A 16,796-nucleotide genomic window follows, 5' to 3' on the forward strand; every position below is an offset into this window, starting at 1 on the left:
AAAGAAATGGGCGAAAATCGGTCTGAGTCCAAATCCGGGCCCGTTTGGCTCTAATAGGCCAAGGAGCCGAGAAAAACGCGAAAAACGAAAAAATCGACTGTGGACAATTCCCGGACCCCTAGAAAAATCGGAAATCCTCTCACGAATCCAATGGTGCCAGCCAAATTATCCTAGCTGTGATATTTCCAAAGATACGGACGAAAAACCGTGTGATCCCAAATCCAGGCCCGTTTGGCTCTAGGAGGGCCAGGAGCCGAGAAAAACGCAAAAAACGAAAAAATCGACTGTGGACAATTCCCGGACCCCTAGAAAAATCGGAAATCATCTCACGAATCCAATGCCGCCGAACAAATTACCCTAGATATTATAGTTCCAAAGAAAGGGACGAAAAACGGTGTGAACCCAAATCCGGGCCCGTTTGGCTCTAGGAGGCCCAGGATCCGAGAAAAACGCGAAAAACGAAAAAATCGACTTTAGAAAATTCCCGGACCCCTAGAAAAATCGGAAATCGTCTCACGAATCCAATGGCGCTAGCCAAAGTGTTCTAGCTATGATATTTCCAAAGATATGGGCTAAAAACGGTGTCATCCCAAATCAGGGCCCGTTTTGCTCTAGGAGGCCCACGAGCCGAGAAAAATGCGAAAAACGAAAAAATCGACTTTAGAAAAATCCCGGACCCCTAGAAAAATCGGATATCCTCTCACGAATCCAATGATGCCAGCCAAATTATCCTAGCTATGATATTTCCGAAGATATGGACAAAAAACGGTGTGATCCCAAATCCGGGCCCGTTTTCTACTAGGAGGGCCAGGAGCCGAGAAAAATGCGAAAAACGAAAAAATCGACTGTGGACAATTCCCGGACCCCTAGAAAAATCGGAAATCGTCTCGTGAATCCAATGGCGCCAGCCAAATTATCCTAACTATGATATTTCCAAAGATATGGGCTAAAAACGGTGTCATCCCAAATCAGGGCCCGTTTTGCTCTAGGAGGCCCACGAGCCGAGAAAAATGCGAAAAACGAAAAAATCGACTTTAGAAAAATCCCGGACCCCTAGAAAAATCGGAAATCCTCTCACGAATCCAATGGTGCCAGCCAAATTATCCTAGCTATGATATTTCCGAAGATATGGACAAAAAACGGTGTGATCCCAAATCCGGGCCCGTTTTCTACTAGGAGGGCCAGGAGCCGAGAAAAATGCGAAAAACGAAAAAATCTACTGTGGACAATTCCCGGACCCCTAGAAAAATCGGAAATCATCTCACGAATCCAATTCCGCCGAACAAATTACCCTAGATATTATAGTTCCAAAGAAAGGGACGAAAAACGGTGTGAATCCAAATCCGGGCCCGTTTGGCTCTAGGAGGCCCAGGATCCGAGAAAAACGCGAAAAACGAAAAAATCGACTGTGGACAATTCCCGGACCCCTAGAAAAATCGGAAATCGTCTCGTGAATCCAATGGCGCCAGCCAAATTATCCTAACTATGATATTTCCAAAGATATGGGCTAAAAACGGTGTCATCCCAAATCAGGGCCCGTTTTGCTCTAGGAGGCCCACGAGCCGAGAAAAATGCGAAAAACGAAAAAATCGACTTTAGAAAAATCCCGGACCCCTAGAAAAATCGGAAATCCTCTCACGAATCCAATGGTGCCAGCCAAATTATCCTAGCTATGATATTTCCGAAGATATGGACAAAAAACGGTGTGATCCCAAATCCGGGCCCGTTTTCTACTAGGAGGGCCAGGAGCCGAGAAAAATGCGAAAAACGAAAAAATCGACTGTGGACAATTCCCGGACCCCTAGAAAAATCGGAAATCATCTCACGAATCCAATTCCGCCGAACAAATTACCCTAGATATTATAGTTCCAAAGAAAGGGACGAAAAACGGTGTGAATCCAAATCCGGGCCCGTTTGGCTCTAGGAGGCCCAGGATCCGAGAAAAACGCGAAAAACGAAAAAATCGACTTTAGAAAATTCCCGGACCCCTAGAAAAATCGGAAATCCTCTCACGAATCCAATGGTGCCAGCCAAATTGTCCTAGCTATGATATTTCCAAAGATATGGACGAAAAACGGTGTGATCCCAAATCCGGGCCCGTTTTGCTCTAGGAGGCCCAGGAGCCGAGAAAAACGCGAAAAACGAAAAAATCGACTTTAGAAAATTCCCGGACCCCTAGAAAAATCGGAAATCGTCTCACGAATCCAATGGCGCCAGCCAAATTGTCCTAGCTATGATATTTCCAAAGATATGGACGAAAAACGGTGTGATCCCAAATCCGGGCCCGTTTTGCTCTAGGAGGCCCAAGAGCCGAGAAAAACGCGAAAAACCGAAAAATCGACTTTAGAAAATTCCCGGACCCCTAGAAAAATCGGAAATCATCTCACGAATCCAATGCCGCCGAACAAATTACCCTAGATATTATAGTTCCAAAGAAAGGGACGAAAAGCGGTGTGAACACAAATCCGGGCCCGTTTGGCTCTAGGAGGCCCAGGATCCGAGAAAAACGCGAAAAACGAAAAAATCGACTTTAGAAAATTCCCGGACCCCCAGAAAAATCGGAAATCGTCTCACGAATCCAATGGCGCTAGACAAAGTGTTCTAGCTATGATATTTCCAAAGATATGGTCAAAAAACGGTGTGATTTTCGCAAAACGAAAAAATCTACTGTGGGCAATTCGCGGACCCATAGAAAAATCGGAAATCGTCTCACGATTCCAATGGCGCCAGCCAAATTATCCTAGCTATGATAGTTCCAAAGAAATGGACGAAAAACGGTGTGATCCCAAATCCGGGCCCGTTTTGCTCTAGGAGGGCCAGGAGCCGAGAAAAATGCGAAAAACGAAAAAATCGACTGTGGACAATTCGCGGACCCCGAGAAAAATCGGAAATCCTCTCACGAATCCAATGGTGCCAGCCAAATTGTCCTAGCTATGATATTTCCAAAGATATGGACGAAAAACGGTGTGATCCCAAATCCGGGCCCGTTTTGCTCTAGGAGGCCCAGGAGCCGAGAAAAACGCAAAAAACGAAAAAATCGACTTTAGAAAATTCCCGGACCCCTAGAAAAATCGGAAATGGTCTCGCGAATCCAATAGCGCCGAACAAATTACCTTAGATATTATAGTTCCAAAGATATCGACGGAAAACGGTGTGATCCCAAATCAGGGCCTTTTTTGCTCTAGGAGCCATAGGAGTTGGACTGATGTGCAGGCGGAGAGCAATCGGACTGATGCGCAGGTGCGGAGAAATCGAACCGACGAGCACGCGCAGAGGCATCGGACTGATGCGCAGGCGGAGTGGAATCGGACTAATGCGCCGGCGGCGAAAAATCGAACTGATGCGCAGACGCAGAAGCATCGGACGGATACTCCGGCCAAGGGGAGTCGGACTGATGCGCATGCGCAGAAGAATCGCACTGATGCGCAGGAGCAGGAGGTTCGGACTGATGCGCAGGAGCAGCAGGATCGGACTGACGCGCATGCGCAGAGACATCGGGTTGATACGCAGGCGGAGGGGAGTCTGGCGCATGCGGCGAAGAATGGGACTGACGCGCATGCGCAGAAGAATTGGACTCATGCGCACGCGCAGAGGCTTCGGACTGATGCGCAGGCGGAGTGGAATCGGACTAATGCGCAGGCGCCGAAGAATCGAACCGATGCGCTTCGACGGGTGACTAGTATATTTCCAAAGATATGGAAGTAAAACGGTGGGCTCCAAAATCCAGACCCTTTTTGCCCTAGGAGGCATAGGAGCCGAGAAAAACGCGAAAAACGAAAAAATCGACTTTAGAAAATTCCCGGATCCCTAGAAAAATCGGAAATCGTCTCACGAATCCAATGGCGCCGAACAAATTACCCTAGATATTATAGTTCCAAAGAAATGGGCGAAAATCGGTCTGAGTCCAAATCCGGGCCCGTTTTGCTCTAGGAGGCCCAAGAGCCGAGAAAAACGCGAAAAACCAAAAAATCGACTTTAGAAAATTCCCGGACTCCTAGAAAAATCGGAAATCGTATTGCGAATCCAATGGCGCCAGCCAAATTGTCCTAGCTGTGATATTTCCAAAGATATGGGGGAAAACGGTGTGATCCCAAATCCGGCCCCGTTTTGCTCGAGGAGGGCCAGGAGCCGAGAAAACCCCGAAATACGAAAAAATCGACTTTAGACAATTCCCGGACCCCTAGAAAAATCGGAAATCGTCTCACGAAACCAATGAGGCCAGTCAAATTGTCCTAGCGATGATATTTCCAAAGATATGGTCAAAAAACGGTGTGATCCCAAATCCGGGTCCGTTTTGCTCTAGGAGGCCCAGGACCCGAGAAAAACGCGAAAATCGAAAAAATCGACTTTAGAAAATTCCCGGACCCCTAGAAAAATCGGAAATCGTCTCGTGAATCCAATGGCGCCAGCCAAATTATCCTAACTATGATATTTCCAAAGATATGGACAAAAAACGGTGTGATCCCAAATCCGGGCCCGTTTTCTTCTAGGAGGGCCAGGAGCCGAGAAAAATGCGAAAAACGAAAAAATCGACTGTGGACAATGCGCGGACCCCTAGAAAAATCGAAAATCGTCTCACGAATCCAATGGCGCCAGCCAAATTGCCCTAGCTATGATATTTCCAAAGATAGGGACGAAAAACCGTGTGATCCCAAATCCGGGCCCGTTTTGCTCTAGGAGGGCCAGGAGCCGAGAAAAACGCAAAAAACGAAAAAATCGACTGTGGACAATTCCCGGACCCCTAGAAAAATCGGAAATCATCTCACGAATCCAATGCCGCCGAACAAATTACCCTAGATATTATAGTTCCAAAGAAAGGGACGAAAAACGGTGTGAACCCAAATCCGGGCCCGTTTGGCTCTAGGAGGCCCAGGATCCGAGAAAAACGCGAAATACGAAAAAATCGACTTTAGAAAATTCCCGGACCCCTAGAAAAATCGGAAATCGTCTCACGAATCCAATGGCGCCGAACAAATTACCCTAGATATTATAGTTCCAAAGAAATGGGCGAAAATCGGTCTGAGTCCAAATCCGGGCCCGTTTAGCTCTAAGAGGCCAAGGAGCCGAGAAAAACGCGAAAAACGAAAAAATTGACTGTGGACAATTCCCGGACCCCTAGAAAAATCGGACATCATCTCGCGAATCCAATGCCGCCGAACAAATTACCCTAGATATTATAGTTCCAAAGAAAGGGACGAAAAACGGTGTGAACCCAAATCCGGGCCCGTTTGGCTCTAGGAGGCCCAAGAGCCGAGAAAAACGCGAAAAACCAAAAAATCGACTTTAGAAAATTCCCGGACCCCTAGAAAAATCGGAAATCGTATTGCGAATCCAATGGCGCCAGCCAAATTGTCCTAGCTGTGATATTTCCAAAGATACGGACGAAAAACCGTGTGATCCCAAATCCGGGCCCGTTTTGCTCTAGGAGGCCCAGGAGCCGAGAAAAACGCGAAAAACGAAAAAATCGACTTTAGAAAATTCCCGGATCCCTAGAAAAATCGGAAATCATCTCACGAATCCAATGGCGCCGAACAAATTACCCTAGATATTATAGTTCCAAAGAAATGGGCGAAAATCGGTCTGAGTCCAAATCCGGGCCCCTTTGGCTCTAAGAGGCCAAGGAGCCGAGAAAAACGCGGAAAACGAAAAAATCGACTGTGGACAATTCCCGGACCCCTAGAAAAATCGGAAATCATCTCACGAATCCAATGCCGCCGAACAAATTACCCTAGATATTATAGTTCCAAAGAAAGGGACGAAAAACGGTGTGAACCCAAATCCGGGCCCGTTTGGCTCTAGGAGGCCCAGGATCCGAGAAAAACGCGAAAAACGAAAAAATCGACTTTAGAAAATTCCCGGACCCCTAGAAAAATCGGAAATCGTCTCACGAATCCAATGGCGCTAGCCAAAGTGTTCTAGCTATGATATTTCCAAAGATATGGGCTAAAAACGGTGTCATCCCAAATCAGGGCCCGTTTTGCTCTAGGAGGCTCACGAGCCGAGAAAAATGCGAAAAACGAAAAAATCGACTTTAGAAAAATCCCGGACCCCTAGAAAAATCGGAAATCCTCTCACGAATCCAATGGTGCCAGCCAAATTATCCTAGCTATGATATTTCCGAAGATATGGACAAAAAACGGTGTGATCCCAAATCCGGGCCCGTTTTCTACTAGGAGGGCCAGGAGCCGAGAAAAATGCGAAAAACGAAAAAATCGACTGTGGACAATTCCCGGACCCCTAGAAAAATCGGAAATCATCTCACGAATCCAATGGCGCCAGCCAAATTGCCCTAGATATTATAGTTCCAAAGAAAGGGACGAAAAACGGTGTGAATCCAAATCCGGGCCCGTTTGGCTCTAGGAGGCCCAGGATCCGAGAAAAACGCGAAAATCGAAAAAATCGACTTTAGAAAATTCCCGGACCCCTAGAAAAATCGGAAATCGTCTCACGAATCCAATGGCGCCAGCCAAATTGTCCTAGCTATGATATTTCCAAAGATATGGACGAAAAACGGTGTGATCCCAAATCCGGGCCCGTTTTGCTCTAGGAGGCCCAAGAGCCGAGAAAAACGCGAAAAACCAAAAAATCGACTTTAGAAAATTCCCGGACCCCTAGAAAAATCGGAAATCGTATTGCGAATCCAATGGCGCCAGCCAAATTGTCCTAGCTGTGATATTTCCAAAGATACGGACGAAAAACCGTGTGATCCCAAATCCGGGCCCGTTTTGCTCTAGGAGGCCCAGTAGCCGAGAAAAACGCGAAAAACGAAAAAATCGACTTTAGAAAATTCCCGGATCCCTAGAAAAATCGGAAATCGTCTCACGAATCCAATGGCGCCGAACAAATTACCCTAGATATTATAGTTCCAAAGAAATGGGCGAAAATCGGTCTGAGTCCAAATCCGGGCCCGTTTGGCTCTAATAGGCCAAGGAGCCGAGAAAAATGCGAAAAACGAAAAAATCGACTGTGGACAATTCGCGGACCCCTAGAAAAATCGGAAATCGTCTCACGAATCAAATGGCGCCAGCCAAATTGCCCTAGCTATGATATTTCCAAAGATATGGGCGAAGAACGGTGTGATCCCAAATGCAGGCCCGTTTGGCTCTAGGAGGCCCAGGAGCCGAGAAAAACGCGAAAAACCAAAAAATCGACTGTGGACAATTCCCGGACCCCTAGAAAAATCGGAAATCGTCTCACGAATCCAATGGCGCCGGCCAAATTGCCCTAGCTATGATATTTCCAAAGATATGGGCGAAGAACCGCGTGATCCCAAATCCAGGCCCGTTTGGCTCTAGGAGGCCCAGGATCCGAGAAAAACGCGAAAAACGAAAAAATCGACTTTAGAAAATTCCCGGACCCCTAGAAAAATCGGAAATCGTCTCACGAATCCAATGGCGCTAGCCAAAGTGTTCTAGCTATGATATTTCCAAAGATATGGTCAAAAAAGGGTGTGATTTTCGCAAAACGAAAAAATCTACTGTGGGCAATTCACGGACCCCTTGAAAAATCGGAAATCGTCTCACGAATCCAATGGCGCCAGCCAAATTGCCCTAGCTATGATATTTCCAAAGATATGGGCGAAGAACGGTGTGATCCCAAATCCAGGCCCGTTTGGCTCTAGGAGGCCCAGGAGCCGAGAAAAACGCGAAAAACCAAAAAATCGACTGTGGACAATTCCCGGACCCCTAGAAAAATCGGAAATCATCTCACGAATCCAATGCCGCCGAACAAATTACCCTAGATATTATAGTTCCAAAGAAATGGACGAAAAACGGTGTGATCCCAAATCCGGGCCCGTTTTGCTCTAGGAGGCCCAAGAGCCGAGAAAAACCCGAAAAACCAAAAAATCGACTTTAGAAAATTCCCGGACCCCTAGAAAAATCGGAAATCGTATTGCGAATCCAATGGCGCCAGTCAAATTGTCCTAGCTGTGATATTTCCAAAGATACGGACGAAAAACCGTGTGATCCCAAATCCGGGCCCGTTTTGCTCTAGGACGCCCAGGAGCCGAGAAAAACGCGAAAAACGAAAAAATCGACTTTAGAAAATTCCCGGATCCCTAGAAAAATCGGAAATCGTCTCACGAATCCAATGGCGCCGAACAAATTACCCTAGATATTATAGTTCCAAAGGAATCGGCGAAAATCGGTCTGAGTCCAAATCCGGGCCAGTTTGGCTCTAAGAGGCCAAGGAGCCGAGAAAAACGCGAAAAACGAAAAAATCGACTGTGGACAATTCCCGGACCCCTAGAAAAATCGGAAATCATCTCACGAATCCAATGCCGCCGAACAAATTACCCTAGATATTATAGTTCCAAAGAAATGGACGAAAAACGGTGTGATCCCAAATCCGGGCCCGTTTTGCTCTAGGAGGCCCAAGAGCCGAGAAAAACCCGAAAAACCAAACAATCGACTTTAGAAAATTCCCGGACCCCTAGAAAAATCGGAAATCGTATTGCGAATCCAATGGCGCCAGTCAAATTTTCCTAGCTGTGATATTTCCAAAGATACGGACGAAAAACCGTGTGATCCCAAATCCGGGCCCGTTTTGCTCTAGGACGCCCAGGAGCCGAGAAAAACGCGAAAAACGAAAAAATCGACTTTAGAAAATTCCCGGACCCCTAGAAAAATCGGAAATCGTCTCACGAATCCAATGGCGCTAGACAAAGTGTTCTAGCTATGATATTTCCAAAGATATGGTCAAAAAACGGTGTGATTTTCGCAAAACGAAAAAATCTACTGTGGGCAATTCGCGGACCCATAGAAAAATCGGAAATCGTCTCACGATTCCAATGGCGCCAGCCAAATTATCCTAGCTATGATAGTTCCAAAGAAATGGACGAAAAACGGTGTGATCCCAAATCCGGGCCCGTTTTGCTCTAGGAGGGCCAGGAGCCGAGAAAAATGCGAAAAACGAAAAAATTGAATGTGGACAATTCGCGGACCCCTAGAAAAATCGGAAATCGTCTCACGAATCCCATGGCGCCAGCCAAATTGCCCTAGCTATGATATTTCCAAAGATATGGGCGAAGAACGGTGTGATCCCAAATCCAGGCCCGTTTGGCTCTAGGAGGCCCAGGAGCCGAGAAAAACGCGAAAAACCAAAAAATCGACTTTAGCAAATTCCCGGACCCCTAGAAAAATCGGAAATCGTATTGCGAATCCAATGGCGCCAGCCAAATTGTCCTAGCTGTGATATTTCCAAAGATACGGACGAAAAACCGTGTGATCCCAAATCCGGGCCCGTTTTGCTCTAGGAGGCCCAGGAGCCGAGAAAAACGCGAAAAACGAAAAAATCGACTTTAGAAAATTCCCGGATCCCTAGAAAAATCGGAAATCGTCTCACGAATCCAATGGCGCCGAACAAATTACCCTAGATATTATAGTTCCAAAGAAATGGGCGAAAATCGGTCTGAGTCCAAATCCGGGCCCGTTTGGCTCTAGGAGACCCAGGATCCGAGAAAAACGCGAAAAACGAAAAAATTGAATGTGGACAATTCGCGGACCCCTAGAAAAATCGGAAATCGTCTCACGAATCCCATGGTGCCAGCCAAATTATCCTAGCTATGATATTTCCGAAGATATGGACAAAAAACGGTGTGATCCCAAATCCGGGCCCGTTTTCTACTAGGAGGCCCAGGAGCCGAGAAAAACGCGAAAAACGAAAAAAATCGACTTTAGAAAATTCCCGGACCCCTAGAAAAATCGGAAATCGTCTCACGAATCCAATGGCGCCAGCCAAATTGTCCTCGCTATGACATTTCCAAAGATATGGACGAAAAACGGTGTGATCCCAAATCCGGGCCCGTTTTGCTCTAGGAGGCCCAAGAGCCGAGAAAAACGCGAAAAACCAAAAAATCGACTTTAGAAAATTCCCGGACCCCTAGAAAAATCGGAAATCATCTCACGAATCCAATGCCGCCGAACAAATTACCCTAGATATTATAGTTCCAAAGAAAGGGACGAAAAGCGGTGTGAACCCAAATCCGGGCCCGTTTGGCTCTAGGAGGCCCAGGATCCGAGAAAAACGCGAAAAACGAAAAAATCGACTTTAGAAAATTCCCGGACCCCTAGAAAATTCGGAAATCGTCTCACGAATCCAATGGCGCTAGACAAAGTGTTCTAGCTATGATATTTCCAAAGATATGGTCAAAAAACGGTGTGATTTTCGCAAAACGAAAAAATCTACTGTGGGCAATGCGCGGACCCATAGAAAAATCGGAAATCGTCTCACGATTCCAATGGCGCCAGCCAAATTATCCTAGCTATGATAGTTCCAAAGAAATGGACGAAAAACGGTGTGATCCCAAATCCGGGCCCGTTTTGCTCTAGGAGGGCCAGGAGCCGAGAAAAATGCGAAAAACGAAAAAATCGACTGTGGACAATTCGCGGACCCCTAGAAAAATCGGAAATCCTCTCACGAATCCAATGGTGCCAGCCAAATTGTCCTAGCTATGATATTTCCAAAGATATGGACGAAAAACGGTGTGATCCCAAATCCGGGCCCGTTTTGCTCTAGGAGGCCCAAGAGCCGAGAAAAACCCGAAAAACCAAAAAATCGACTTTAGAAAATTCCCGGACCCCTAGAAAAATCGGAAATCGTATTGCGAATCCAATGGCGCCAGTCAAATTGTCCTAGCTGTGATATTTCCAAAGATACGGACGAAAAACCGTGTGATCCCAAATCCGGGCCCGTTTTGCTCTAGGACGCCCAGGAGCCGAGAAAAACGCGAAAAACGAAAAAATCGACTTTAGAAAATTCCCGGATCCCTAGAAAAATCGGAAATCGTCTCACGAATCCAATGGCGCCGAACAAATTACCCTAGATATTATAGTTCCAAAGGAATCGGCGAAAATCGGTCTGAGTCCAAATCCGGGCCAGTTTGGCTCTAAGAGGCCAAGGAGCCGAGAAAAACGCGAAAAACGAAAAAATCGACTGTGGACAATTCCCGGACCCCTAGAAAAATCGGAAATCATCTCACGAATCCAATGCCGCCGAACAAATTACCCTAGATATTATAGTTCCAAAGATATGGACGAAAAACGGTGTGATCCCAAATCCGGGCCCGTTTTGCTCTAGGAGGCCCAAGAGCCGAGAAAAACCCGAAAAACCAAACAATCGACTTTAGAAAATTCCCGGACCCCTAGAAAAATCGGAAATCGTATTGCGAATCCAATGGCGCCAGTCAAATTGTCCTAGCTGTGATATTTCCAAAGATACGGACGAAAAACCGTGTGATCCCAAATCCGGGCCCGTTTTGCTCTAGGACGCCCAGGAGCCGAGAAAAACGCGAAAAACGAAAAAATCGACTTTAGAAAATTCCCGGACCCCTAGAAAAATCGGAAATCGTCTCACGAATCCAATGGCGCTAGACAAAGTGTTCTAGCTATGATATTTCCAAAGATATGGTCAAAAAACGGTGTGATTTTCGCAAAACGAAAAAATCTACTGTGGGCAATTCGCGGACCCATAGAAAAATCGGAAATCGTCTCACGATTCCAATGGCGCCAGCCAAATTATCCTAGCTATGATAGTTCCAAAGAAATGGACGAAAAACGGTGTGATCCCAAATCCGGGCCCGTTTTGCTCTAGGAGGGCCAGGAGCCGAGAAAAATGCGAAAAACGAAAAAATTGAATGTGGACAATTCGCGGACCCCTAGAAAAATCGGAAATCGTCTCACGAATCCCATGGCGCCAGCCAAATTGCCCTAGCTATGATATTTTCAAAGATATGGGCGAAGAACGGTGTGATCCCAAATCCAGGCCCGTTTGGCTCTAGGAGGCCCAGGAGCCGAGAAAAACGCGAAAAACCAAAAAATCGACTTTAGCAAATTCCCGGACCCCTAGAAAAATCGGAAATCGTATTGCGAATCCAATGGCGCCAGCCAAATTGTCCTAGCTGTGATATTTCCAAAGATACGGACGAAAAACCGTGTGATCCCAAATCCGGGCCCGTTTTGCTCTAGGAGGCCCAGGAGCCGAGAAAAACGCGAAAAACGAAAAAATCGACTTTAGAAAATTCCCGGATCCCTAGAAAAATCGGAAATCGTCTCACGAATCCAATGGCGCCGAACAAATTACCCTAGATATTATAGTTCCAAAGAAATGGGCGAAAATCGGTCTGAGTCCAAATCCGGGCCCGTTTGGCTCTAAGAGGCCAAGGAGCCGAGAAAAACGCGGAAAACGAAAAAATCGACTGTGGACAATTCCCGGACCCCTAGAAAAATCGGAAATCATCTCACGAATCCAATGCCGCCGAACAAATTACCCTAGATATTGTAGTTCCAAAGAAAGGGACGAAAAACGGTGTGAACCCAAATCCGGGCCCGTTTGGCTCTAGGAGGCCCAGGATCCGAGAAAAACGCGAAAAACGAAAAAATTGAATGTGGACAATTCGCGGACCCCTAGAAAAATCGGAAATCGTCTCACGAATCCCATGGTGCCAGCCAAATTATCCTAGCTATGATATTTCCGAAGATATGGACAAAAAACGGTGTGATCCCAAATCCGGGCCCGTTTTCTACTAGGAGGCCCAGGAGCCGAGAAAAACGCGAAAAACGAAAAAAATCGACTTTAGAAAATTCCCGGACCCCTAGAAAAATCGGAAATCGTCTCACGAATCCAATGGCGCCAGCCAAATTGTCCTAGCTATGACATTTCCAAAGATATGGACGAAAAACGGTGTGATCCCAAATCCGGGCCCGTTTTGCTCTAGGAGGCCCAAGAGCCGAGAAAAACGCGAAAAACCAAAAAATCGACTTTAGAAAATTCCCGGACCCCTAGAAAAATCGGAAATCATCTCACGAATCCAATGCCGCCGAACAAATTACCCTAGATATTATAGTTCCAAAGAAAGGGACGAAAAGCGGTGTGAACCCAAATCCGGGCCCGTTTGGCTCTAGGAGGCCCAGGATCCGAGAAAAACGCGAAAAACGAAAAAATCGACTTTAGAAAATTCCCGGACCCCTAGAAAATTCGGAAATCGTCTCACGAATCCAATGGCGCTAGACAAAGTGTTCTAGCTATGATATTTCCAAAGATATGGTCAAAAAACGGTGTGATTTTCGCAAAACGAAAAAATCTACTGTGGGCAATGCGCGGACCCATAGAAAAATCGGAAATCGTCTCACGATTCCAATGGCGCCAGCCAAATTATCCTAGCTATGATAGTTCCAAAGAAATGGACGAAAAACGGTGTGATCCCAAATCCGGGCCCGTTTTGCTCTAGGAGGGCCAGGAGCCGAGAAAAATGCGAAAAACGAAAAAATCGACTGTGGACAATTCGCGGACCCCTAGAAAAATCGGAAATCCTCTCACGAATCCAATGGTGCCAGCCAAATTGTCCTAGCTATGATATTTCCAAAGATATGGACGAAAAACGGTGTGATCCCAAATCCGGGCCCGTTTTGCTCTAGGAGGCCCAGGAGCCGAGAAAAACGTAAAAAACGAAAAAATCGACTTTAGAAAATTCCCGGACCCCTAGAAAAATCGGAAATGGTCTCGCGAATCCAATAGCGCCGAACAAATTACCTTAGATATTATAGTTCCAAAGATATCGACGGAAAACGGTGTGATCCCAAATCAGGGCCCGTTTTGCTCTAGGAGGCCCAGGAGCCGAGAAAAACGCGAAAAACGAAAAAATCGACTTTAGAAAATTCCCGGACTCCTAGAAAAATCGGAAATCGTCTCGTGAATCCAATGGCGCCAGCCAAATTATCCTAACTATGATATTTCCAAAGATATGGACAAAAAACGGTGTGATCCCAAATCCGGGCCCGTTTTCTACTAGGAGGGCCAGGAGCCGAGAAAAATGCGAAAAACGAAAAAATCGACTGTGGACAATGCGCGGACCCCTAGAAAAATCGGAAATCGTCTCACGAATCCAATGGCGCCAGCCAAATTGCCCTAGCTGTGATATTTCCAAAGATAGGGACGAAAAACCGTGTGATCCCAAATCCGGGCCCGTTTTGCTCTAGGAGGGCCAGGAGCCGAGAAAAACGCAAAAAACGAAAAAATCGACTGTGGACAATTCCCGGACCCCTAGAAAAATCGGAAATCATCTCACGAATCCAATGCCGCCGAACAAATTACCCTAGATATTATAGTTCCAAAGAAAGGGACGAAAAACGGTGTGAACCCAAATCCGGGCCCGTTTGGCTCTAGGAGGCCCAGGATCCGAGAAAAACGCGAAAAACGAAAAAATCGACTTTAGAAAATTCCCGGACCCCTAGAAAAATCGGAAATCGTCTCACGAATCCAATGGCGCTAGCCAAAGTGTTCTAGCTATGATATTTCCAAAGATATGGGCTAAAAACGGTGTCATCCCAAATCAGGGCCCGTTTTGCTCTAGGAGGCCCACGAGCCGAGAAAAATGCGAAAAACGAAAAAATCGACTTTAGAAAAATCCCGGACCCCTAGAAAAATCGGATATCCTCTCACGAATCCAATGGTGCCAGCCAAATTATCCTAGCTATGATATTTCCGAAGATATGGACAAAAAACGGTGTGATCCCAAATCCGGGCCCGTTTTCTACTAGGAGGGCCAGGAGCCGAGAAAAATGCGAAAAACGAAAAAATCGACTGTGGACAATTCCCGGACCCCTAGAAAAATCGGAAATCGTCTCGTGAATCCAATGGCGCCAGCCAAATTATCCTAACTATGATATTTCCAAAGATATGGGCTAAAAACGGTGTCATCCCAAATCAGGGCCCGTTTTGCTCTAGGAGGCCCACGAGCCGAGAAAAATGCGAAAAACGAAAAAATCGACTTTAGAAAAATCCCGGACCCCTAGAAAAATCGGAAATCCTCTCACGAATCCAATGGTGCCAGCCAAATTATCCTAGCTATGATATTTCCGAAGATATGGACAAAAAACGGTGTGATCCCAAATCCGGGCCCGTTTTCTACTAGGAGGGCCAGGAGCCGAGAAAAATGCGAAAAACGAAAAAATCTACTGTGGACAATTCCCGGACCCCTAGAAAAATCGGAAATCGTCTCACGAATCCAATGGCGCCAGCCAAATTGCCCTAGCTGTGATATTTCCAAAGATAGGGACGAAAAACCGTGTGATCCCAAATCCGGGCCCGTTTTGCTCTAGGAGGGCCAGGAGCCGAGAAAAACGCAAAAAACGAAAAAATCGACTGTGGACAATTCCCGGACCCCTAGAAAAATCGGAAATCATCTCACGAATCCAATGCCGCCGAACAAATTACCCTAGATATTATAGTTCCAAAGAAAGGGACGAAAAACGGTGTGAACCCAAATCCGGGCCCGTTTGGCTCTAGGAGGCCCAGGATCCGAGAAAAACGCGAAAAACGAAAAAATCGACTTTAGAAAATTCCCGGACCCCTAGAAAAATCGGAAATCGTCTCACGAATCCAATGGCGCTAGCCAAAGTGTTCTAGCTATGATATTTCCAAAGATATGGTCAAAAAACGGTGTGATTTTCGCAAAACGAAAAAATCTACTGTGGGCAATTCGCGGACCCATAGAAAAATCGGAAATCGTCTCACGATTCCAATGGCGCCAGCCAAATTATCCTAGCTATGATAGTTCCAAAGAAATGGACGAAAAACGGTGTGATCCCAAATCCGGGCCCGTTTTGCTCTAGGAGGGCCAGGAGCCGAGAAAAATGCGAAAAACGAAAAAATCGACTGTGGACAATTCGCGGACCCCTAGAAAAATCGGAAATCCTCTCGCGAATCCAATGGTGCCAGCCAAATTGTCCTAGCTATGATATTTCCAAAGATATGGACGAAAAACGGTGTGATCCCAAATCCGGGCCCGTTTTGCTCTAGGAGGCCCAGGAGCCGAGAAAAACGCAAAAAACGAAAAAATCGACTTTAGAAAATTCCCGGACCCCTAGAAAAATCGGAAATGGTCTCGCGAATCCAATAGCGCCGAACAAATTACCTTAGATATTATAGTTCCAAAGATATCGACGGAAAACGGTGTGATCCCAAATCAGGGCCTTTTTTGCTCTAGGAGCCATAGGAGTTGGACTGATGTGCAGGCGGAGAGCAATCGGACTGATGCGCAGGTGCGGAGAAATCGAACCGACGAGCACGCGCAGAGGCATCGGACTGATGCGCAGGCGGAGTGGAATCGGACTAATGCGCAGGCGGCGAAAAATCGAACTGATGCGCAGACGCAGAAGCATCGGACGGATACTCCGGCCAAGGGGAGTCGGACTGATGCGCATGCGCAGAAGAATCGCACTGATGCGCAGGAGCAGGAGGATCGGACTGATGCGCAGGAGCAGCAGGATCGGACTGACGCGCATGCGCAGAGACATCGGGTTGATACGCAGGCGGAGGGGAGTCTGGCGCATGCGGCGAAGAATGGGACTGACGCGCATGCGCAGAAGAATTGGACTCATGCGCACGCGCAGAGGCTTCGGACTGATGCGCAGGCGGAGTGGAATCGGACTAATGCGCAGGCGCCGAAGAATCGAACCGATGCGCTTCGACGGGTGACTAGTATATTTCCAAAGATATGGAAGTAAAACGGTGGGCTCCAAAATCCAGACCCTTTTTGCCCTAGGAGGCATAGGAGCCGAGAAAAACGCGAAAAACGAAAAAATCGACTTTAGAAAATTCCCGGATCCCTAGAAAAATCGGAAATCGTCTCACGAATCCAATGGCGCCGAACAAATTACCCTAGATATTATAGTTCCAAAGAAATGGGCGAAAATCGGTCTGAGTCCAAATCCGGGCCCGTTTTGCTCTAGGAGGCCCAAGAGCCGAGAAAAACGCGAAAAACCAAAAAATCGACTTTAGAAAATTCCCGGACTCCT

This window comes from Diachasmimorpha longicaudata, chromosome 1, assembly GCF_034640455.1.
Source record: "Diachasmimorpha longicaudata isolate KC_UGA_2023 chromosome 1, iyDiaLong2, whole genome shotgun sequence".
Taxonomy (NCBI): Eukaryota; Metazoa; Arthropoda; class Insecta; order Hymenoptera; family Braconidae; genus Diachasmimorpha; species Diachasmimorpha longicaudata.